The sequence below is a fragment of the Delphinapterus leucas genome, chromosome 3 (assembly GCF_059928025.1).
Source record: "Delphinapterus leucas isolate spDelLeu-1000000601 "Yukka" chromosome 3, BTC_Dleu_Yukka2, whole genome shotgun sequence".
NCBI lineage: Eukaryota > Metazoa > Chordata > Mammalia > Artiodactyla > Monodontidae > Delphinapterus > Delphinapterus leucas.
The window spans coordinates 125,578,587-125,603,375 of record NC_143131.1 but is presented as its reverse complement, the minus strand read 5'-3'; the positions used below and the strand labels follow the sequence as shown (position 1 = coordinate 125,603,375).

The window sequence follows — 24,789 nt, the reverse complement described above, 5'->3', positions numbered from 1 at the left end:
GAAACTAACACACAATTGTAAAGCAATTATACTCCAATAAAGATGTTAAAAAAAAAAAAAGGTTGCTTGCTTAAGTGTATTTTGGAAGCAATATTCATTTCTATGGTATTGCTGTCCAAGAATCTGAAGAGTCCAGTAACACCATAAGACAATAATGTGAGATTTGACCTATTTGAGGAGGGGCTGGGGGCGGATTCCAGCAGAAGGTCAATTGATCTGATACCTGCATAACAAGCTAACCAGGCCAGGGGGCCTAGAAAGCCCATTGTGACAAAACAGAGGAGGTTTAAAATGCAAAGTTGACTTCTTATATATGTAGATATCAAAAATTTTTTAAATGGCATTAAGCTCAGTTACTTGGGGTTCCTTTAATTTATGCAGAAACAATATATGCTAACTCATTTGATCTTGATGGGAACTCTGTAATCATTAATAAGAGCCATTTTATAGATCAGTATGTGAGTTCAGGCTTGTTAACTGGCTTGTCCAAGGGACAGAATCTGGAGTAAAACTATGGTCTCTGATCCCTAGTGCAGGACTTTTTCTCCTTAACTACTGTCACTGCCCCTGCAGTTTGCAAAACCCATTTGTCTCTGCTCAACAGGCAGACCAAGTGTGACTTTTTTCTTGAGGCCTTCTCAGTCCTTTTTGACCCACAATCAAATATAACTAGAGGAAAAAAATGGTTTCTTACAAACCAGAAAAATACCTGTAACATAGATGACAGATAGGAAAGGGTCATCATAAAAAGAGCTCATAAAATTGATGGGAAAAAAAAAAAGAGAATCCAGTTAACAAATAAATAAAATTCTTGAAAAAGAACTACAAGGGGCTAAACAAATACAAAATAAAATGTCAACCTTTGCTAGTAATCAAAGTGCAAACAAAAGGAATAACTTTTACCCATTAAGCTAGTATTCTTTAATATATAACAAAAGGAAGAGCTGTCAAAGTTGCCACAAAAATGGCATTAATGGGCTTCCCTGGTGGCGCAGTGGTTGAGAGTCCGCCTGCCGATGCAGGGGACACGGGTTCGTGTCCTGGTCCGGGAAGATCCCACATGCCGCAGAGCGGCTGGGCCCGTGAGCCATGGCCGCTGAGCCTGCGCGTCCGGAGCCTGTGCTCTGCGACGGGAGAGGCCACAACAGTGAGAGGCCCACGTACGGAAAAAAAAAAAAGAAAAATGGCATTAATGTACACTGTTGGTGGGAGCACAATAAAAATAGCGAACAGTTACACAGAATGTGCAGTACCTTCCACATATCGCCTCAACTCTATAAAGTAGGTACATTGTGATTCCTGTATTAGAGATGAGGATGCTGAGGCACAGAACGTTTAAGTAACTTTCCTAGACCCAAATAAAGTAATACAACCGTACTGATGATTACTGAGACTCTTTACAAGAAAATTTAAAGTATCAAAATTTGACCTAGTATCGATATAATAACTTACTGAAAAGATTTATGGACGAATGTATTCAAGACAGTGTTAGCATTCAGATTGTTCCTGATTTTTCTCACTGTTATAAATGTGAATAGTAAAATGAAAGCAGGAAAACTTGGAATAATAAGAGAGGAACTGTTAAATAATTACAGTCTATCTGAATGGCAGAATATCATTCACCCCTCCAAAAAAGTATGAGTGATAAATTGTTGATCGACATAAGAAAATGTTTTGGAATATTACTGAAAATGTTAAGGGAGAAAAATAATACAAAATCATATACAGTATAATGACTCCAACTTTGTTTTGAAAAAGTAGTCAGTAAATATTTGAAATGCAGTAAATATTTGAATGCAGCTTCAAAGACAGATACATCATCCTTGGCTTGGAGAAGAGAAACGTATGTATAAATGTATAAATAAGAATATGGTACATCTCCTTTGAAGGAGCAACACAAAATTTACTGATTTAAGAACACTAGGGAGAATCTTGTTTTAAAAAGAGAATTGTGATTTATATTATATTATTATCTTCGTAAAATAGTTCAGAGTTTACAAATTGGAGGAACCTAAACTCTGTTACTTTACACTTAAATCTTTTAAAAATGAATCACATCCATGAAGCTTTTTCAGTATTACATGAACAAAACTTAACTAAATCTGAACTACTTGGCCAGAACCCTGCTCTTCAGGTTTGGCCAGTCTCCTTGGCCAGCTGGGGTTAGGTCCAGCTGACCCTCTGAACCCAGGAAGTGAGATTTAGGTGTCCTGTTGACTCCTTAAAGTATAAGAGTTTAGTAGAAAGAGCCTCATCCTCTGGTCCACCCAAAGGAAAACCTGCAGCCATCTCCAAACTCTAAGAATCTTCCTTCCTCTCCTGAGCCTGTATGGTCCCCTGAGATTCCAAAGCTAGCTACTGTCAACCCTATTTCTCTTCTTTTACTCAAGGCCTGAATATAATCCCCATTCCTCAGAATGATCCTCACTGGGTTTGGAGACTGCACTGTACTAATGCAATACTAACAGAGCCTGGCCTGGTTCAGACCCTAACCACAGAGATCAAGATCCAGCAAGACCCAAGTTCCTAGGATGTGGTGAAGGAATCCTAAATCTCCACTTTCTCCTGCCCACCCTCACAATGAATGCAGGCTATAAATTTGGTCCAGTTACCTTGTCTATGTATCTCCACTTTCTCAGCTGAAAAATGGCTATAACGATAATACTTATCTTGTTAGAAATATGCCATTAAAAAGTTTTTAGCACATAGGCACCAGGTCCATAAATGCTAACTACTATTATGGTAATGAGGAGGTAATGATCACCAAGAAGAGCTGGCCAATTCCCAGTCAGAGCAAGTACAGAAATTTAGCCAGACTGTAAACTCTTGGCTGTTTTAACCCATTATTTTATCTTCAGTACGTATAGTATAGTGAAGGCACATAGTTGACCCTTGAAAAAATATAGATAATTGAATAAGTAAATGGATTTGGCAAATCCCTTCCAGCTGCCCAGATTTTAGGCATCCCTGAGGAGTAGTGAGCTCTCACATATCTGGATCAAGACCATGGGATGTCTGGGAGGGGTATCTTGGTTTCCTAGCTGCTTCCAGAACTGGTGTCTAGGTGTACTCTTCCCTCAAGTGGCTGCCTTTTTTCCTAGATCTCTATATAACTCTAGGCAGAACTAAAAGTTCCAGTTAAAACTGAAATTTGTGCAAACACTGTCTGAGGTCACTCCCTCAGTTTGGGCAAAACAAGCTGGCACTGTTAGAATTGGAAGTCTGGCAGTGCAGACACATCCTGCCAGACCCTTGTCAGTGGAGGAGAGATTATATGAATTGCTCTGATTCAAGAAGCCACTCCCTGTAACAACCATCTGAGAAGTCCTGCAGCTTCTCTGTATGGGATGAACCTCATTAAACTCCATGAGGCAACAGCCACAGATTCAAGCAATCAAAATCTTAGGTTTACACAGCAGAGTGCAAGGGAGGGACTGTACATGGGTGGAGAAAGCTGCTTCTAAAAGTACCTTCCCTAGCCACCTCCTCCTTGCCTAATTCTCATCTGCCCTTCTATCCCTTAGAATAAGAAATTCAGTAGCACAGACAGGTCCCCGTGTGCCTGGACAGGAAATCTCAGAAACTGGGTTTCTATTTTTTGATTCCCAGAAGACAAGCAATGCTACCACTTTAGCATTCCTAATTACCTAATATGCCATATTGTTTGTATTATGGACACAGATTTTTAATGGGTATTCTTCAAAAGCAATTTGGCCCATTGGTTTTCAATGTTTAGTCCCTTGAACTGTATATACAGGAATAACCTAGGCAGCTGATTAAAAATTCAAATTCCTTGTCTCAAAACCCAGATATTTCAATTCAGTAGAGCTTAGATGGGGCCCAGGTATTTCCTTCCTTTCCTCCTTCCTCCCTTCCTTTTTTGTCTTTTTTTTTAAAAAAAAAAAACTAAGTTAGAAGATGATGTTCAGTCAGGGCTGAAAGTCACAGATCTTCCAAATTCTAATTTCTGGTTTAACTCTTGAATCGTCTCCAAAATAGTCACATCAAATGATTATCAAATCCATGTTTGAAAACTACTAGTGATGGGAAGCTTGACTTCTAGGACTAAACCATCTTTTTACATAGTTATCCAGCTCATCATAATTTTACACTTTCAGTCTAGTTTTATCCCTCTTGGGACCTTGAAAAGTAAGTACAATCCTTCTTTCACATCCCAAGTTTCTTTGTTTGACATGGCTCTTTGTACAAAAATTAAAGGAGTATTCATAATTCAGTCTTTCACAAATTATGTTCCTGAGAACAGTGCTGCTAGGATGTGTTCCATGAAAAAGATGATCTGTTGTCAAAGAAATTTGCTGCTTATCAAACACATAGGCTACATTCAGTGATAGCAAATACATGCTATACAAGCAGAAGAAAGATGGTGATCCCCTCACACATGCACTGGAGGGGATTTTCACACTGGATGAAAGGACTAACTTTAATCTATGATCTCTACTCCCGTCATCACTGATATCTTTATGAAGAGGATAGAGTAATTCCTTCTTGCTCACAATACCCCAGTCCCATTTGAAACCTCATAGAAAAGCAGGGAAAAGTGAGCATTCTGTGTGTAATTCCTCCCCAGTCATCAAGAGTCAGCCCTAGGTCACACCCCATCAGGAGGGTTTGTCAATTAGTCATGATCTTGAGGGATGGGCCGGGTCTGTCTACTCCCAATATAATTCACTTAGTTCTCATCAATGGCAATAGAAGAATTCACCCTTCAATTAGTAAAGGCTCAGCAGATTTCAGATGAAAGAGGATCAGAAGTCAAGGAGGTCCACACCTACTCTTTCCCAGACACTTGGGAAACTGACCTAGTTTTGTTTTATACCTTGTATACACCTTTTGGTAGTGTTAAATAAATTGTTTAAAAATGTGCACGTGTTATGACAACCTGTCTCATCAACTGCTACTGTTTTCTCACACATTATTATAATCCTACAGCAATCACATACATATTTTACATAGCTGTAATCATAGTGCACATATAATTTTGTGCTCTTTATTTCACATATGTTGTACACATCTTTCATATTTTTATGGTATTCCTATTTATCATACAATATACATTCGGGAAGTTCACACTAAGTTCCTTAACATTTCCCCAACTTTGTGATTTGAACTTACTTCAAATATTCACTATGATAGAGTTTTAATCATTTTTGTACATAAGAATTTTTCCTTGTCTTTAACCCTTTTCTAAGTGTGGATTTTTATGAGTGGGATTATTGACCCAAAAAGCATAAACAATTTAAGGCAAACTAATCTTTTATAATGTTACACTAATTTATAATGATGCCAACAGGTATTAGAATTAATGTTTTAGAATACACATTTCATTACAAATTTACCACTACAGTACAATATATTTTTCTTCTACATTCATCTACATATACAGAGCTTTTACAAAACTTTTAGAGAGAAGTAATGTACCTCTAGAATTTCTTTTCAAACATCACAGCACATATTCATACAGAAAGAAATTCTCAAGTAAGTCTTAAAAAATATTTCTCAAAAACCATGCAAAATTTGTATGATTTAAATTAGGTGTTGTGGTGGCAGAATTCTAAGAAGGCCCCAAGATTCCTGCCCTCTGTTGTACATACCTGGTGAGTGCCCTTGAGTGTGGCAGGTCCTATAAATATGAGAGCAAACAACCACCAAGATTAGGCTATGTTATATGACAAAGTAAAGGAATTTTGCAGGTGTAATTAAGTTCCCTGATCTATTAACTCTAAGTTAATTAAAAGGTAGATAACTAAGTAGGCCTGACTTAATCAGGCGAGCCCTTGAAAGGTAGTCTAGCAAGAGGTCAGAGACATAAGGTCAGAAAGTTTCAAAGCAGTAACATACACATTTCTGCAGGTCTTGGAGAATAATACTGCCATATTTTGAAGAGGACCATGTCTCAGGTAATAAAAGGTGACCTCTAGGAGCTGAGGGCCTCAGTTCAACAGCTGTGAGGAACAAAATTCTGTCAACAACCAGGGACTTGGGAATAAACCCAGGGCCTCAGATGAGATTTAAACATCAACTGACATCTTGATTTCATCCTGTTGAGACCCTGAACATAGGACCCATCTAACCCTTGTCTGGATTCCTAACACAAAGAAACCGTGAGATAATAAATTCATGTCATTTTAAGGCAGTAAGTTGGTGATAATTTGTTACTCAGTGAAAGAAAACTGACACATTAAATACTAAAGGTAAAAAAAATCTTACAGGGCTTCCCTGGTGGCGCAGTGGTTGGGAGTCCGCCTGCCGATGCAGGGGACACGGGTTCGTGCCCTGGTCCGGGAGGATCCCACGCGCCGCGGAGCGGCTCAGCCTGTGAGCCATGGCCGCTGAGCCTGCGGGTCCGGAGCCTGTGCTCCGCGACGGGAGGGGCCGCAGCAGCGAGAGGCCCGCGTACCGCAAAAAACAAAACAAAACAAAACAAAAAATCTTACAATAATCAAAGAAGCCAACCAACATTAGAGAAAGAATAAAATAAAATAAAGCATTAACTGCAAAGGGAAGAGTTGGAGCTAATAAATATCCCAAGTTAATGTAATGTTTTGAAGAAGTCTAAGTCATGATGACCAAATAAAAAAAAGTAGTTATAGATGGTTTCATTCTCCAGATTAAACAAAACAAAAAAATGCCAATAAGAATGGTCTCTTTGGGCTTCCCTGGTGGCGCAGTGGTTGAGATTCCGCCTGCCGATGCAGGGGACACGGGTTCGTGCCCCGGTCCGGGAGGATCCCACATGCCACGGAGCGGCTGGGCCCGTGAGCCATGGCTGCTGAGCCTGCGCGTCCGGAGCAAAAAAAACAAAAAAGAATGGTCTCTTTTTCCTATAAAATTAAGTTTAAAATATATTTTATATGAGCATAAATAGATAATTTTATGGTTAATAATGTTTGAAATTATATTAGGAAATAACTAATGGCATAAAAAAAACCTTTCTCCTCACACAAAATTTTAAATATAAAATCAAAAAAGGAGATCATCTGTGCACTAATAGTCAATCAATATAAATAAATCCAAGGAAGTAAGCAAAAAGATAACAAATATCAAATTATGAAAAATTATTCAGTGAATATAAAGGGTAAATATTCCTGATCAAAGGCAAGCAGTTTCCAACTGCACCTGAAAAGAAATTTAGTAACACTGCTTTTAAGAGACATTTCTAAAACAAAATTAAAAATTAATTAACTACTATTTAATTAATTTAAAAGGCCGGGGGTGGGGGTGGGGTGGGGAAAATGTTTTTAAATAATGTTTAAACAAAAGAAGAACAAGGTTGCCAATATCAACCTCAGAAAAAAATATATGAGAAAATTAAAACATAGTAAGCAAGTTTCAGAGGCTTATTTTATAATAATTAAAGTTATAATAATTTAAAAATATACAAAATCATTATGAATGAAAGGAATTATAAAGTGTAATATGTTATACATATTTTTAAGTGATTAAAAACAAATATAATGTTTTATGTTAATGCAAGAAATGAATCTATTGCAGATGAAACAAATTTGTGACAAAAGCAGACCACTGAAAAATATTTAAAATAATAAAAATTTAAATCCTACATACTAGTATTTATAGAATCTGGTCAAAGAATTACTTAGAGCAAAAAATAAAATAAAACTGCACTATAAGAAAATTAAAAAAAGAAAATCAATTACATAAAAGTTACGTAATTGTTATGTAATAAGAAAAGTTGTTATGTAATAAGAAATTAGAAGCACATTTAAATTAATCAAGCCCAGCTCCTTAAATATTACTAGCAATATAGACCAAAAAAATCATGGAATCTAATCAAGAAAAAAGCAGTAGCTTTTTTTTGTAATATGGGAGAATACATTAGTAAAATGGTCATTTAAAGGAGTACGAGTTTTTTAAATAGTGCCATCAACATGAATGACTTTATATCAAAACTTTCAAAATATCAAAAATACAATGCTAGAAGAAAACTGAACAAGGCCGAAAATAATAATAAAGGAAATGTAACTTTATCAAGATGATTTTCTTTTCTTCTTTATGTTTTATGATAGAGGCAGTAGTCATATTTAAAGACCTTCCTAAATTAATAAAAGGGCCTTTTTGTGTTAAGCTTCTTACGTGGTTTATACTTTTCTTAAAACTCTTACTTATACATACACTTTTTTTGTACAAAAGAATTTTCATTATTCCCTCCTGTGTGTGTGTTTAGACTTAGCACCAAATAAGGATACTCCAACATCCTCAGTGTGATACTAGTAAAGCTCTCAGAATCGCACTGAGAACACTGAAGTGTCCTCACTTCTTCTATGAAGTGTATTTTGGTAGAGGGTAGGATTTTTATAAGGTCAGATATATGTTAGGCAGTCATTAAAAAAAGCTTCCTTCAAACAACCTAAGCATCCATCAACGGATGGATATGGACGATGTGTACATCTCCTCCTTTCTCACTCTCTCACTCTCTCTCTCTGTCTGTCTCTCTCTCTCCTACAATGTGCTCCTCATCATGTGAAGAATCCCACACTGATGCTTACCTAGCAGCTGATGAGGGGAAGAAATACAGACCTGGCATATAAGGAACAGGCTTGCAAAATGATTAAGAGCTCTGGATCTGGACTGCCTGCACTCAACTCCTGAACATCTACTGTGAACTTGGGCAAATTGTGTAAGCCTCTCTGCCTCAAATATAAAATATAAAAAAAAAAAAGAAGAAGAAGAAAATAATAGTAGCTCCCTCATAGAAATGTTATATCACATGAGCTAACATATGTAAGCATGTAGAAGGGAGGGTGACACAGCTAATAATGTTCAGAGTGTTAGCAATTACTGATATTATAGCATAAGTAGTATTTGAATGTATGTTGAATAAAATGTCCATAGCTAAGTATAATCTACATACTCCAGGCTTCACCAGGATGTGACAATAAAGTGAGGGTATACTTCCTTTTCATAACCAAATTGTCATGGGATTAATGATCCTCTGGTCAAAAATCATCCATCCTTACAGGTCCCTCAAGTATTTCCCAGATTCTCCCCATTCCTGCTATTTATGTAGTTAGGAAATAGAACTTCTAGCTCATCTGCCCTCAGCTCTTTATCAAGCTCCCATTCTAAAGTCTCTGTTGCTGGTGACCCTTGGAACTTAATATTTTGTTGGTTACATTGTTGTCCGGAGGAGATCAGCATTGCTACTCTCTTTGCTATCAGCTGGAGAAGGTGGTTTCCCCAAACTGTTGTGCCTTTGCTATTCAAAACATCCCTGAACAAAGGCTCTACTTTTTGACTGGAATTTACTGAAGCTTTGTGAATAATGAAAGGAAGGTAAAATACTGAGAATAACTTTAAAAGGCTTTTTGCATGGCTGGTTCCTCTTAATTTAAGGGTCATTTCCCCAGAGCGACCTTCCCAGATTATTTTCCCCTAACACATTTTCCTATGCAATTATCTTCTCCTCCTCCCTCCTCCTTCTTTTTATTCTTTACCAGAACCTGAAATTATCTTATATATTTGTTTACTTGTTCATTTATTCCCCTGTTTTAGAAAAGAAGTGCTTGTTCATTCCTGAGTTCTTGGAACCTAGAACATGGCATGTCTCACTGTAGGAAAACAACACACGTTTGTCATAAAAAATGATGAGTGAATGAATAAATAAATGAATGCACAGAACCAGGCCTTCCTTAGGGTGTAGCTAATTTTTGTTCATTTTTTGCATATCAACTTACACATGACTTCCTCAGGCAAGGTCCTCCATGACCCACTACACAGGATGAACACTCCCTGCTACATGATCCTTCTGTACCCTTTATTTATCTAAAATCATTCATTTCATTATCTGTCTTCCCTGCTTGATTGTCAGGTCAAGAATTATGTCTGTTTCATCTCATAATGGGTCCCCAACTCCTAGACAAGTGCATCCCATACAGTTGGTGTTTAACAAAACTTTTCCAAAAAACAACTATTAAAAGATTATTCAACTTGATGAAAAAACATACAATTAAGAAGTAGCCTTCTTATTTAATGGAAAACACAAAATTGAAACTATGTGAAGAAATCATTCTAATATAAAGGTGACCTGCCCAAGTTTTTACAAATTGCTGTTTTCTTTCTTGACTCTTAACATCTCTCACTCATGAGTCATTCTGTTCCCACCACGAATAAATATTACAAATTCTTTCACTGCCATTATAAAGAACCTTTCAGAATGCCGCTCAACAATAAATGCATCATTTAACCAATAAAGTACTAATACCTGCCATTAACAAATCTAATGACTAAGGAAATAGTTTCCCAATGTATACTTTCACATTATTCTGTAAGGGGGAAAAATTGTAATGGTCAGTGCTCCTATTTGTTACATTTGGTGTCATCAGAAGAGAGCCACATTCAAAGTGACGTGTCTGGGAGTCAACCTGCTTAAGGATTCTCAGTCCTCAGGAATGTGAAGATGGTAGCATATTCCTACCCAAACTTCCATGGCCAAAGCAGTAAAACAGTCACTCGGCTATTTTAAACAGTCACTAGGCTATTTTCATGCTTAGGCTTTTTTTTTTTTTTTTGGCTGGGTTGGGTCTTTGTTGCTGTGCGCCGGCTTTCTCTAGTTGCGGTGAGCGGGGGCCACTCTTGGTTGTGGTGCGCGGGCTTCTCATTGCAGTGGCTCCTCTTGTTGCAGAGCACAGGCTCTAGGCGCTCAGGCTTCAGTAGCTGTGGCATGCGGGCTCAGTAGTTGTGGCGCACGGGCTTAGTTGCTCCATGGCACGTGGGATCGTCCCTGACCAGGTCTCAAATCCGTGTCCTCTGCATTGGCAGGTGGATTCTGAACCACTGCTCCACCAGGGAAGTCCTGCTTAGGCCTTTTTTGTATTGTTTTTTGTTTTTCATGCTTAGGCTTTAAACACTACTTTTCACATATGTTCACACAACAGCAAAAAACACCATTTAATTAAAGAAAAAAAATCACAATTTAAATAAAACTTAAATATACAAGTATATAAAAACAATATTATACTATTTAATTTTATGGCAAAATCTCTCAGCCTAGAAGCACACTTTTTTTCTGCTTTGGAAAAAAATATGTATTTTTTACAGTGCCGCAGTTTCCTCATTTGTAAAATGGATATAATAATGGCCATAGAGTTCAGAGAATTGCTTTATGGTTTAAGGGGTTAGTAATCATGAAAACAATAATTATAGCTCCCAATTATGGTTTAAGGGAGTTAGTAATCATGAAAACAATAATTATAGCTCCCATTTATGGTTTACCATGTGCCAAGTATTGTGTTAAATATCTTATCTAGATAACCTAAATAAACTGTACAAAAACCCTATTTTATTGATAGAGTTCAAATGAATAAATAAGGAACCAAGACACAAGAGATTAAATAACATGTCAGTGAGAACTGTCATAGTGTAAAACTCTAGTTGGCACCATTGATGTTGTAGTCTATATGTATGGCAATCCCTGGAATCACATACTCTGAGTGCCAGAGCCAGGATTAAGTATGGGGACAGATGGTTACTAGACTTACTGTGGTGAGCATTTTGTAATGTATCTAAATGTCAAATCACTATGTTGTACACCTGAAACTGACATAATATTGTATGTCAACTATACTTCAATAAATAAAAGAGCTCTTAAACATAACACTCTACCACTTGGTTAACTATAAAGTACAGTACTAATGCAACAATATTAGCTACTATCTCCATAAATGATTATAAATATTAAAATAATTTTATTTTGAATGTCTTGTTTAGACTTTCAAAGTACACTAATTAAATGTATTTAAAAGAGAAAAATGGTTACAAAATTTACCAGAAATGAATTCAAGAGAAAGAGTATCTGATATGGGCTTGGAAGAAGCACAGGTTGACCCAATTAGGGTAGAAGAGAGTAGACCACTGGCTGAGTTTAAATTAGCATGATGGTACCATTCCCTTTCTCATTAACATCATGTAATGAGGTATAATTATGTTTTGTGTGTTCAGAATACAACAGATATAGAAGCAGCAATATCACATGTGCTTTATGCAAAGAAAAACTGAGATTCAAGTCATATCTTATAAGGATCCATTGTATTTTCTGAGCAAAGTTTTTAGTCCAAGTTTCAGGAAGCTGGTGTGTATCTTAAAACAAATCTTAATACGAACTTAAAATCTCTTTTGTTTCCTTAAGAATAATACAGAATGATTTACTAATAATAACTAACAATACTTATACTTAGTGAGGGCTTACAATGTTCCAGGCTCTGTGCTAATAATGTCACATTGATGACCTAATCTAATCCTTCCAACCACTCTAACAGTTATTAATATTATTATAATTTCATTTTACAGATGCAGAAACTGAGGCATGAAAACATTATGTTGCTTGCCAAAGGTCATAAGCTAGATGTTCATTTTTGAAATGAACATCTTTACCAGTCTATGCCAAAGAGAAAAATAAGGCAATCATTTTAGGGAATAACAAGTTTCCAAAGGAGAAACTTCAAGTTCTTAGCTATTAAAAGTAGCCCCAAAATTACCAGCTTGCTAAACACTTAACCTGTATTACCTCAACTCAGTGAGAAGTGTACTGTTTTTTTATTTCCAGTTTGTACTTTACAGAGAATTTAAGCAATTTGCCCAACTACACACAGTTAGTGATAGAACTGGAATTTGAACCCAGCTTTGCCTGATCTTAAAGTCACCTCTTGTAACCACTATGTTTTGCTGACTCTCTCCACTCAATCTTATAGATGGTTCCACCAGCTGTCCCACCTATGCCCATGTGTCATTTCTTCTCTAGCCTCTTTACTTGTTGAGTACCATCACCTTCCTTGTTTTTCTCCCTATTCATCTAGCTTAATTCACTGAATGATTTTGGAAGAGGCTATAGACAAAATTTTATTCCTTTGTTTTTCTCATTCATAATTCCCAGAACCCACAAGCTTCTTCCATTTCTAGAAGCTTCAGTGAAAAGGAATAGAGAATCAAATCCTGACTCTGATTCTGGAAACTTCCTCCACAGACCAGGGAGGTGCAAACTCCAGAAATGATGTTCCTTCCTCACACAAGTGATCATCTCTGCTCAACTGTCCCATATAGGGACTGTCACTCAGGCAAGAGCCTCCAACCATCCACACATATGCACAGAGTGAGTTTTATTATTAATAACAAGAACAATGACAACAATTAGCATTTATTAGAGTCTTCTATTTTTCTCAGTACTTGCTAAATGTTTCTTATACTTTACCCTATTTCATTCTCACTTCCACACCCTAAAGTAGGTATTACTATAACCACTTTGCAATTGATGAAACTAAAGTTCGTGCAAATTAAGTAATTTTGTCACAAAGCCTGTAAGCTGACGTATGAACACTGGGCTTTCTGATTCCAAAGCCCTTGCTCTGAACCCTTGTCCCATATTACATCTGATCCCATCCCATCAAAATATAGTAATGTTTGAGCATAAATATAACACTGATGTATTAGTACAAACAAATGTACACATGCACACACATAAAATCACATTATGCAATTCCACACCTACAGGTATTTTCTCACAGTCTCTTTCAAGTTTCGCTTAGCAGCGCTGTGACCAAGCAAGCCATATGAATCCACAAATAGTATTGCTAGTCTGATGCAATTCAGTGGAAGCCCTACTATTATAATAAAACTGTCTGTGGCTTTTTACAGTTTACAAACATTTTATCTAGCTCTCACTTGATGTTCATATCAGTCATAAAATGTGCAATTATCTCATTTTGCAGAAGGGGGTACAGCTTCTGATAATTAGACAACAACCTGAAATTAGAGGCTAGCAGAGGAAAGAGTGGGGAATTTAATCTCAGCTCAAACTTTTCGTATCACTTCCCACTGCCTTTCTTCCTGTGTTTCATGGATTATTTCATCCTAAGCTATTCTCTTCACTCTGTAGTTGCTGATATTGGTCATCTTGTGGAGTCAAATATTTCCCAGATGGAAATCTCCAATCAATTGTATTACACCAGAATGCTTTTACCTGGATGGAGTACTTATTTCTTCCTCTAAGTATTTTACTTCCCAGTGAAATGCCCGCATACAGTCCAAAGTAAAATGAGTTAAATGGCCCCATGTCCTCTAATGCTGAGTCAGCTAAAGTGGGGTCTACGTGACTGAAGACAGTCTATCTCCAAAGGCAGACCTCTTTATCTTCTGGGTAGTCCCAGGGCTAAGAACCCAACAAGCCAGCACTTTGTCTGGGATGGCTTCTGGCTTCTACACTGAAGCACTTTTGTTTGTGACCTCTGTTTTCTAAGTGGATGAGTAGTAAAGATAAAACCCCTCTTCCGTCTGAAACCCTGCATCTATAGTTATTCAATGCCTGCACATTTTCTGATTCCATACACTCATATGAATAGGACATTCAGCAATAATTCCAAGATAGGACTTCTTGTGAATTAATGTTAACTCCTACAAACCACTACCTGTAACCCCATAAAAAAACCTATGATCCCAATCCAGCTAAGAAAAGCCACTTATAGGATTTATAAGCAATTCCGCAACACAGCGCTGCCAAGGCTGGTAAACAAGCTAGATAGCATGACCTGTTCTTTACGTCCCATAGGCCAAACCACCATATGGCCTGCCTACACTACTGCAGTAGCCACCAAACTATTCTCGTATATAGTCTTGTACCCTTACAATCTAATCACCAAAGATCAGCCAATGTGATCTTTGAAAACATAAATTATATTATGTCACTCCCCTTCTTGCCACCATCTTATGGTTTCTCCTCAGTCTTAGAATAAAATCCAAACTCCTTATAATGCTGGTTAGATTTTATTCAGAGAACATCCTCAGAGGGACTCTTGGTAAATTCAAGAAGATCATCAGTCTATGAACACTCAGCAGAGAAAATTTTTCCTATAAAATATTTGAATTCATGGGGAAAACCTGAGTGCTGCAAGACAAAGAGATCTTTACAACGAGAAGTGACAGATTGAGAGATAACCACCCAAAGAAAAAAATATGTTTCTAATGGGGATCTGAAGAAAAGCATTAAGAATCTATGCTGTACAATCCCACTACTGGGCATATACCCCAAGAAAACCATAATTCAAAAAGAGTCATGTACCACAATGTTCATTGCAGCACTATTTACAATAGCCAGGACATGGAAGCAACCTAACTGTCCATCGACAGATGAATGGATAAAGAAGATGTGGCACATATATACAATGAATATTACTCAGCCATAAAAAGAAATGAAATTGAGTTATTTGTTTTGAAGTTGATGGACCTAGAGTCTGTCATACAGAGTGAAGTAAGTCAGAAAGAGGAAAACAAATACCATATGCTAACACATATATATGGAATCTAAAAACAAAAAAAAAGGTTCTGAAGAACCTAGGGACAGGACAGGAATCAAGATGCAGACGTAGAGAATGGACTTGAGGACACGGGGAGAGGGAAGGGTAAGCTGGGACGAAGTGAGAGAGTGGCATGGACATATATACAGTACCAAATGTAAAACTGATAGCTAGTGGGAAGCAACCACATAGCACAGGGAGATCAGCTCAGTGCTTTGTGACCACCTAGAGGGGTGGGATAGAGAGGGTGGGAAGGAGGGAGATGCAAGGGGGAGGAGATATGGGGATATGTGTATATGTATAGCTGACTCACTTTGTTATAAAGCAGGAACTAACACACCATTGTAAAGCAATTATACTCCAATAAAGACGTTAAAAAAAAAAAAAAAAGAATCTATGCTGTAGTTAGGTTTTTACCAAAAAGGATTATTTGGCTTGAAATCAAGCAATGGAGCTTTACTCAGTCACTTTTTATTTAAAAAAAATGCTTTAAAGATTCTTGGGATTATGGCATCTGTGAAGCTAAAGTGGAAACTAAAAACCAGCTATTCAAAGACCTCTAATCCATGGATGAGGAAAGTAATTCCCAAAGGAGAATGAGCTGCCGAGGGTCTCATACGAGGTGGTGTCAGAGCAGGGCTAGAACCCATGACTCCACACTGCCTCAGCACTTTCAAACAATTAGTTACAGAGAACCAACTTCTTTTTATCTTCTTTCTTTTCTTTCTTCTTGTTTGTTTTCTATGCATCACAATGCTTTAAATTAAATGAAACATACACAGCCAACCCTCCATTTCTGTGGGGGATTGGTTCCAGGACTCCTCATGAATACGAAAATCCACAGATAATTCAAGTCCCTTACCATGCATATGACAAATATGAGTCTACATTTCTCTACTGGTAGATTTAACAGACATAAAGCCACTCTGTAAGACTGATAAACAGCTGTTTAAATGCTTATTCCCAATCCTACAATTATCACATGCAGATCAGTAACAGTTTGAGGACCAGCAGCAGACTGCACTTTGAGTAGCAATGTTCTACGTGTCGTGCCTAAGCCATCACCCTTCCAGGTTCACAAGATCCCTCTCAGTAGCAAGTTGGCACTCAACTTGCATAAACCGTTACAAACCAGGCTGTTGCCATCTCCAGATGCAATCCTTGTTCCTTAGAAATTAATCTCATCGTGAACTCACTTCCTCTGAGGAGAAATCCTGAACCTAGAAGTGACTTCAGGTATAGGAGAGAAGGCCCCTCATGCTGAGCGTTTTGATCATCTTTAAAAAGACTCAGAATGACCGATGTTAAAGGACATACCAAGAATTTCTTCAGACATTTATTTCCCAAAGAAGATCACTGAGGAACATATAATCGTTTTTCCAAAACTGCCCTGTGGCATTTTCCTATTCCTACCAACACTTCTCAATCTGTCTTGTTTCATTTTTTTCCACATAACCATTCAGTCTTCAACATATTATATTTTATTTGTTTTCTTATATCCTCCAATAATAGCAATATACATAAGTAAATTCATCAGTTACTATCCTAAGTGCTTTATGCACATTCATTCATTTAATCCTTAGAACTGTGAAGTAAACACTATTACTATCCTTATTGCAGATATGGGGCATAGAGAGAAAATGGATGGGTTCAATTTTGAACTTGGTGAGATTAAAACACCTGTAAGATACTCATGCATAGATATCCAGCAGGCTGCTGTACGTGATCCTGGAACTCAGGAGAGCAATGCCATTTGAATTAGACATTAGAATCTTTAGTCATTTGCATATGCAAATTAGGGCAGCAGACCTGGAGGAGATCTCTTAGGATCATTGGCAGAGTTCAAAAGGGGGCCAGGCCTCCAAAGAGCACCAGATACACCATGATCTGTCATTAACAGCATCACATAAGTACAGTTACTAGATCCTGTGTAACTGAACTGCTACTGAGAGCATCTCCCTTTATAAAGAAAAAGGGGCCTAGATTCCACAATCTTTTGCCTTCAAAAAAGGACAGAGACAAATTATATTAGAACATGATGTCAATGACTATGCTTGACAGAAACAGTGTATCTGTGGGAACAATGAAGAATGGCATGGAAATCAATAACAACAGGGCAAACACTCCATCAGCCTGCAGCCTTCTGAAGGATTCCCATTGGAGGCAATGAGGAGACTTGTTCTTTGTGGTTGAAGGAGATGAAACTAGGACAAGTGGGTGAAAGCTACAGAGAAACATGTTTCAGCTTGTTTAAAGAAGTGTTTCCCATAGCTCGAGCTCTCAAGGTGGACCTGATTGCCTGTCAGCAGTCACTATTGGGTAAAGGCCAGGTTCCAGTTGAGGGTTAGACAGGATGGGTCCTCTCTGTACCCATGAGAAATGCTCACAGCCTTTCCCACGGTTGTGAGGACAGAATGGGTACTTTTCCTGGTTGGGCAAGAACTATGGGACAATAGATCTGTGGTTCTCTGACAGCTCTCCTTGACAGTGACGTGGGTTGTGAAAAGGCCAACAATAGTGCTCACCGAGCAATGGCTCTTTGAGTCCTGTTGAGCAGTACCTTAAGTGCCCTCCCAACATGTAGTAGGAAAACTCTAGTTGCAAGTCTCTCTTGCATCCTGGAATTCACTAAAAGGCAGACTCACAGAAATCTCCCAGCTGGAATGACCTCAAAGTTCTAGCTGAGCTCCCACCCACATAGGAATCTCCCTTGCAGCATCCCTGACAAATGCCTGCCTAGTCCTGTTTACACACCTTCCATGATGAGGAGCTTTCTGCTTCACAAGGTACCTGCCCATGGTTCAGTAGTTCTCATTGTTGTTGATAAAAATAAAAACAATAGCTAACATTTATGCAGTTCTCACTATGTGCCAAACTATGCTGAATACTTTCCATGCATTGAACTATTAATCCTTGCCACAAACTTATTAAACAGATGAGGAAATTATAATGGTAAGAATCACAATGTTAAGAATATTTCCAAGTCCATGAAAAGTGATAGAGCTAGTTTCAAAGAATATGATTTTCACAAACTTCAATCACTCATCTATCACTTCATTTGTACATGTCTGAAAATTCACCCTTGCTGTTATGCACCAAAAATTTCTCTTTAAATGATTTTGTTTCATTTTTTTAAAAAGTAAAATATCTACTTTAACCACTTCTTAGATATCTGAAATCACAAAATTTGTCTACTAGTCATATATTTTCCCTAGTATGTATTAAAATAAACTCAGAACTAATGAAAATTTTCAAAATGTTCAATCATGTCCTAAATAAAAACATCTTTCTTAGCACCATTTTGTGCTAAGAAAATACACTGTATTTTGGTAAACACTGTTCTAGGCTATATTACTTCTCTTTTTGTAAATATGTATTTTTGAATCAAAAACTTGATTTTTGCAATTATTTTTCACTGCTGGTATTAACTCTGCCCTGTGAACTTGCAGAGAAAAAGTCTTGGCAATCTTGTCTTTAAGACTGGTTTTCAAGCATCTGAGAAGATTATATCTCCCTGAAGTCTTCTCCAAGTTGGTCATTTCCTGTTCCTCCAACTCTTGGACAGGGTTTCTAGCTTCCTCTAGACCCTCTTAGGCTGGTCACTCTTGCTTGAACTACCCTATTTTGTAAAACAGCCACAGTTGTTATTATATAAGGGCATATACAACCCTAGATGTAGAGCCCAGAATCTTTACACCTATATCCAGTAGCTGCTTCTGTGCTCAGGTTCAGATCTACCCAGGGCTGGGGACGGAATACATACCCAGCTGGAAAGAACATGGTCCCAGCCCAGAAGACATGAACTATTTCACAGCTCTGCCTACCCTTTGGCAATCACTTGATTTATAGGAGTCTGAGTTTACTCAACGGAGAAATGAATATGTCTTGTCTTGCCAGCCTCCCAGCATGGTTGTGGAGATAAAATGGATAAGTGACATGTAGATTTTTGTAAACTATGAAGAGTTACAGACATTAGTTATCATTAAAGTAGACCACACGGCCTCAGTACACCATTACTTAACCCTATGAGTGACCTTTGAACCCAGGCCACCTTATAGATCTTTTAGAAAATATCAAGTTCAAGAAAGCGTATGTGGACAACACTTGACAGTCAAGTAAGTCACCATGTGAGGGATTGTTATATGCTAGTCACTGTTCCAGGCCTGGGATATAGTGTTGAATATAGGAGACAAGTAGGGTTGATATTCAAACAGTACAAACTAATGGTCATACAGATTGCTAAGATACTGAAATATTTCCACAATAATGGGCACATAGTTCACATGAATTGCTTAGTTAATATGCATTGCTAATTAACATGCATTGCTTATGTACTCCAACCACTCCCTCAGGACTCCTGGGCCTCCCCACACACCAACAATTTCAAGGTCGGAGGGCAGGTTAGGGGGCCTCCTGGACCCTGTCCCAGGACTTTGGCCATGGTCAATTCTGATTGATTAGTGCCATGTGATACTGGTTGTTAAATATTTGGAATATCACCCTGGGAAAATGGGTTCCATTCTACGGAGAAGATACAGAGTAAACAAGTGAATGAAACAATGTATAATTCAGTTGCAGATTGTGATAAGAACTATAAAGGAATGAGATGGTGATGTGGGTGGAGCAGGGGGTGGACCTCAGATCGCATGATCAGAAAAGGCTTCCTTGAGGAAGTGAGATGTGTGTTGAGACAGGAAGAAGGAAGAAGGAATGAGAGCCAGCCATGCAAAGATCTAGGGGGAAAGCATTGCAGGCAGAGGAAAGAGTAGGAGCAAAAGCCCTGGGGCAGGAGTGGGTTTGGCATGTATGGAGAAGAGAAAGAAGGCCCATGTGCGTTGCCCAAAGTAGGCCAGCGGAAACGCATACGAGTGCTGGCAGTCTCCAGTAACAAGTCTGGGTTTTATTCCAAGTGCAAGGAGAAGTCATTAGAATGACTTAATGACTTAAGAGGCTGATGAATGATCTGATAGATGTAATATGTGGTGGATGATAACAACCAATTCACCAGCCTAGAGGGACCAACTTAGGAGGGAAATCAGACACCTAGAATTCTTGTCGTGCAAGGCGGGAAGAACAGGAAATGACCAACCTATAGAGATCTTAATGGGAACATAGTCAATCTTCTCAGACACTTAAAAGCTAGCCTTAGAGACAAAGTTGCCAAAATGTTTTCCTTTCTTTTTTTTTCTTGAAGTATAGTTGATTTACAATGTTGTGTTAATTACTGCTGTACAGCAAATGATGACCATCATTAAAAAGTCTACAACTAACAAATGCTGGAGAGGGTGTGGAGGAAAGCCAACGGTCCTATAAGGCTGGTGGGAATGTAAATTGGTGCAGCCACTATGGAGAACAGTATGGAGGTTCCTCAGAAAACTAAAAATAGAGCTACCATATGATCCAGCAATCCTACTCCCGGGCATGCACCCCTATGCTCATAGCAGCTATGCTCACAGCAGCACAATTCACAATAGCCAAGACATGGAAACAACCTAAATGCCCATTGACAGAGGACCGGATAAAGAAGATGTACATATATACAATGTTTTCCTTTCTATAGTCTGATTTCCGCAACAACAGGGTAAAGTGGTTCAAGCAGAAGTTATCATTTCTTACGATTTTATAAGAAGTATCTGATTCTGAAAAGAAAATTACATTCGTGCTCTACAGAGCCATCAGCAGGAGTTATTTCCCCTATTTTGCTTACTGAGAAAGAAATCAAGAAAATTTGCCTGATGTTACATACAATTATCACCGTTGGGTTAACACTAGAATACAGGTGCTCTGAGCCTCTTTATAGTACTCTACTACCTCCTTATGACATTTGGGGAGCAGGAGAATTTTGTAACCTTTGGGCTAGTCAGTTGAAGAATGACCCAGCCACTTCCCAAGGTACTATTCAGCCCACACATGTGATGACAATCTGGTCAGGCATTCAGACAATCTGCATGCTTTATCTAGTGTAGAGAAGGCATACATGCATTCAGTTTGGCATACATACACTGCAGTTCATTTTCATTTTAAATTTTAGAGATGCCTAAAATCTGCCCAGGAAATTACCTGTGATTGAACTGCCATCCAGTCAAAAAAAAAAAAAACAACTAAGCTTTCTAAAGATGACCCAGACAATCACAGTGGTGTAAGGGAAAGACAGGTGGATGAGGAAGAAAGAAACGTTTCTTTGTTCATTTTCCTAGAGACCCCTAACTCACCCATGGGTATCCAAAAAGTACAGAATAATAGAGGCATACATGTTCATGGTCATGATATGGCACTACTGAATAAGAGAATCTCAGAAACATGGGGAAAGGCTGTTGCCCGCAGGATGGAACTGTATGTCAAGGCGGCCTTTCCCATACCTTTGCAATGGAGTTTCCCTCTGGACCCTCCTCCATGCTGCGTAGGTCTAACTTCATCTTCATTCAGTTCTTTCCCCATAACGTTTCCACTCCTTCACCCATTCCCTTTGCTTACTTTGGTATTTTCTCTCTCCCATTAGTCTGCAATGTTCTTTGCGGACAGGGACCATGTCTCCTTCTTTCCCTACTTCCATAGTACCAAGCGTGGTATTTTTCAGCACATCTTTATTAAATAAAATAAAATATAACTATGACTGCCATTTATGGAGCAACATGTACCAGGTATGACATTAAGTGTTTTACCTATTTTTATTTTATTTAATCCTTTTAGCAATCCAGTGATGTGGGTGTCTTCAGTCTCATTTTACAGAGGAGCAGATAGAAGATTGAGGAAGTTAAATAACTTGCCCAAGGTCACATAATTAGTAAGTAGCAGAACTGGGACTCCATCCACATTTTTTCTGATGCAAACACAGAGTAACTTACACAGTAATCTTGGCTGCCTCTCTGTACTGATTATTTCATTATAATATTGAAAGAAAAGAGCTGGAATGGTGAGACAGAGTTAGACAAGCAGCCACTTGCATTAAGGAAGCTGGACCAGTCGAACGGCCAGCAGAGTCCACATTCTTGCTGTGTACCTGGGTATTAGAGGGTGGGCAGGTATCTGTGGGAAGGAACTCATTCAGACCTTAAGCTAGTTGTCATCCCCTTTTAATACCAGACAAATAAACTGAAAAGGAGCTGCCCTGTGCTGAGGTGTACTACATGCTAATCTGCTAATCCTGTACTCCTTGGAAGAAGAGAAGAAGTAGGAGATGTTTCCTACAAGTCCTTTGCCTGGCAGAGAGCTGAGTCAGAGACAGTTGGCTGAAATTGTGAAAAGGCAGACCAGCAGCTTAAGAGAGGGTGGTGCAGATCTCTTGTTATTCAGCCTTTCCCAGGAGCTAGAAAGCAGGATGCTCTCACCACAGTGAGAATGGGGATTTAGAAAGAGTGGGAGGTGTCCTGGTGAAGGGGAAATATGCCAATTTGGAAATCCAAGGTCTTGGAGTTGTTGAAAAAGTTATTGAAATGAATGAGGTAAAGGCAACACAACGGGGTGTGGTTTAGTAGAAATGAGCACTAGCCTTGGACTTAGGAATCGTACCTTTGAATTTCAATGTTGGAACAAATATTAAAAATTATGAAGATGGATAATATTTTGAAATATTAATTGTTTGCTTCCAGAATTTGCTTCATTCCTTGTTCCTTCCCACATTCAATCAGCTAAGCATTCTCCATAATTGCCTTGGAGGTGAACTGACAGAAGAAAGCAAAGAGAGTTGGTTCCTGGTTTTGAGTTTAGCAACCTACATATTATGACTCAGCTATAGACACATGAGATTTTGAGAGAATATATGATATGATGATGATATAAACGATAAGAGAAAAATTACCTTAAGGCAAAGGATGGGTTCCCAAGGCTGAGAAGAAAAAGGTAAGAGAGACTTAGAAGACAAAGAATGAGGAGACGTCACCAGAGGGACCATAAGAACAGTATTGAGTCAATATCCAGGGAAAGGCCAGTCTCCATCTGAGCATGATCATATGTAGCTAGGGCCCAGGGACAGAAGCTACTGCCTTCAAACATGAAGTCTTATATGCTGCCTGGACTGAGGAGCTATGACGAGTTCCTTCCTTTGACAGAAGTTAGCATCTGGCACACTGCTCATCAAGCAGGAGTGATAGCCATTTATACCTTGACCCTTAAGATTGTTCTGTTCCCATCCAGCATACCCTACCTAGAACTGTCAAGTATTTTGTTTTAATGAAAAACAGCCAATTTTATTCAAATTCTCCAAAATTTATACTCATTATGTTGTTTCCAAAATGCTTCACGTTTATATGATGGTTTTATTATTTCACCTTTCTTTTATAGTTTTTATATTTTTTCTGTACAGTTCTTCAGTAGAAGCCAAAGTCCTGAGTTACCCAGTTAAGAGCCTCTGACCTACCATTCTGATTATGTTTCTTCTCAATATTCATGACCAACATCTGGCTTCTAAATGAAAGGCTTTTGGCCTTTTCAATCACTTGCTGATAGGATGAGACTACACCGTCACCCATAACCACATGACCGAATTTAGAATCAATCTTGGCATCCAGTCTTGCATTTCTAATCAAATTTACAATCCACCTTTCAGCTTCTTCTGGAGTCACGATCAGTTTATCTGCCAACATGTTGATGCTGATACACTGATGAATGCAACAAAAAGTCTCAAATACAAAGAGACAGGTATTTTCAATGGACACCGAGAAGAAATCATTCACTAGCACTGATTCATAGTCCTTCAGCTTTTTCTGAGCCCCATAAAAGTCAAAATTAACATATAAGCACTCAACAAACTCTGTAATGGGTTTTTTATATGTGTAAGACTCCTATTGAATAACGCTGACCAGATCATTTAGCACTTGCCGGCGTTTTCAAACATCTTTGTTATGACTGCTGTGGTCAAATAGCGGAGAATATGTGGACACATCATCTGAATGACATTAAGGTACTGTGGCTGGTTAAGGAAGAGATCAATAATGTTATCACGTCCTTTGGGGTGATTGAAGAAAACACAGAGACTAATGAATGAGCATGTTTGCTGCTGAAGAGACTAGAGTGGCAAACTCACAGAATTATTATCTATGGTCTCTTTTAGCTACGTAAGGTCTTCCATGGCTGCATTCCAATTCTGCATTAAGATTTCAGAGACCAGTTTTCCCCAGAGTGAACTCAAAGCATTTCTGTCCATCGTGGGAACCAACACTCTAAAGAAGTAAAGATATTCTGCTGCTCCGGAGTAGTTTCCACATTTATATTGGAATTTTGCATACCTTTAGGGTGTATCTAAATATAGAATTGTCAAGTCTAAATCAGCCTGCTGGGACACTTGTATACCAAAGAAATAGACACTTAGAGGGGTGGTAGTGTAGAAGAAAAATCCCCCAACACATGGACTTACTAGGTGGGAATGAATGAAGTCATTTAGGGATTTCTCGTGTAGCTGACAGTCCAAAAAAACATTATCCTCTATGATTTTCAGAATAATGACCCCCCAAACGTACCTACATCGTAATCC

General features: G+C 38.3%; 1 pseudogene; it reads right to left on the bottom strand.

The window, feature by feature from the left end:
- LOC111183001 (eukaryotic translation initiation factor 3 subunit E pseudogene) overlaps window positions 1–24,789 on the bottom strand; it is a 76,961-nt pseudogene that overhangs the window by 18,512 nt on the left and 33,660 nt on the right.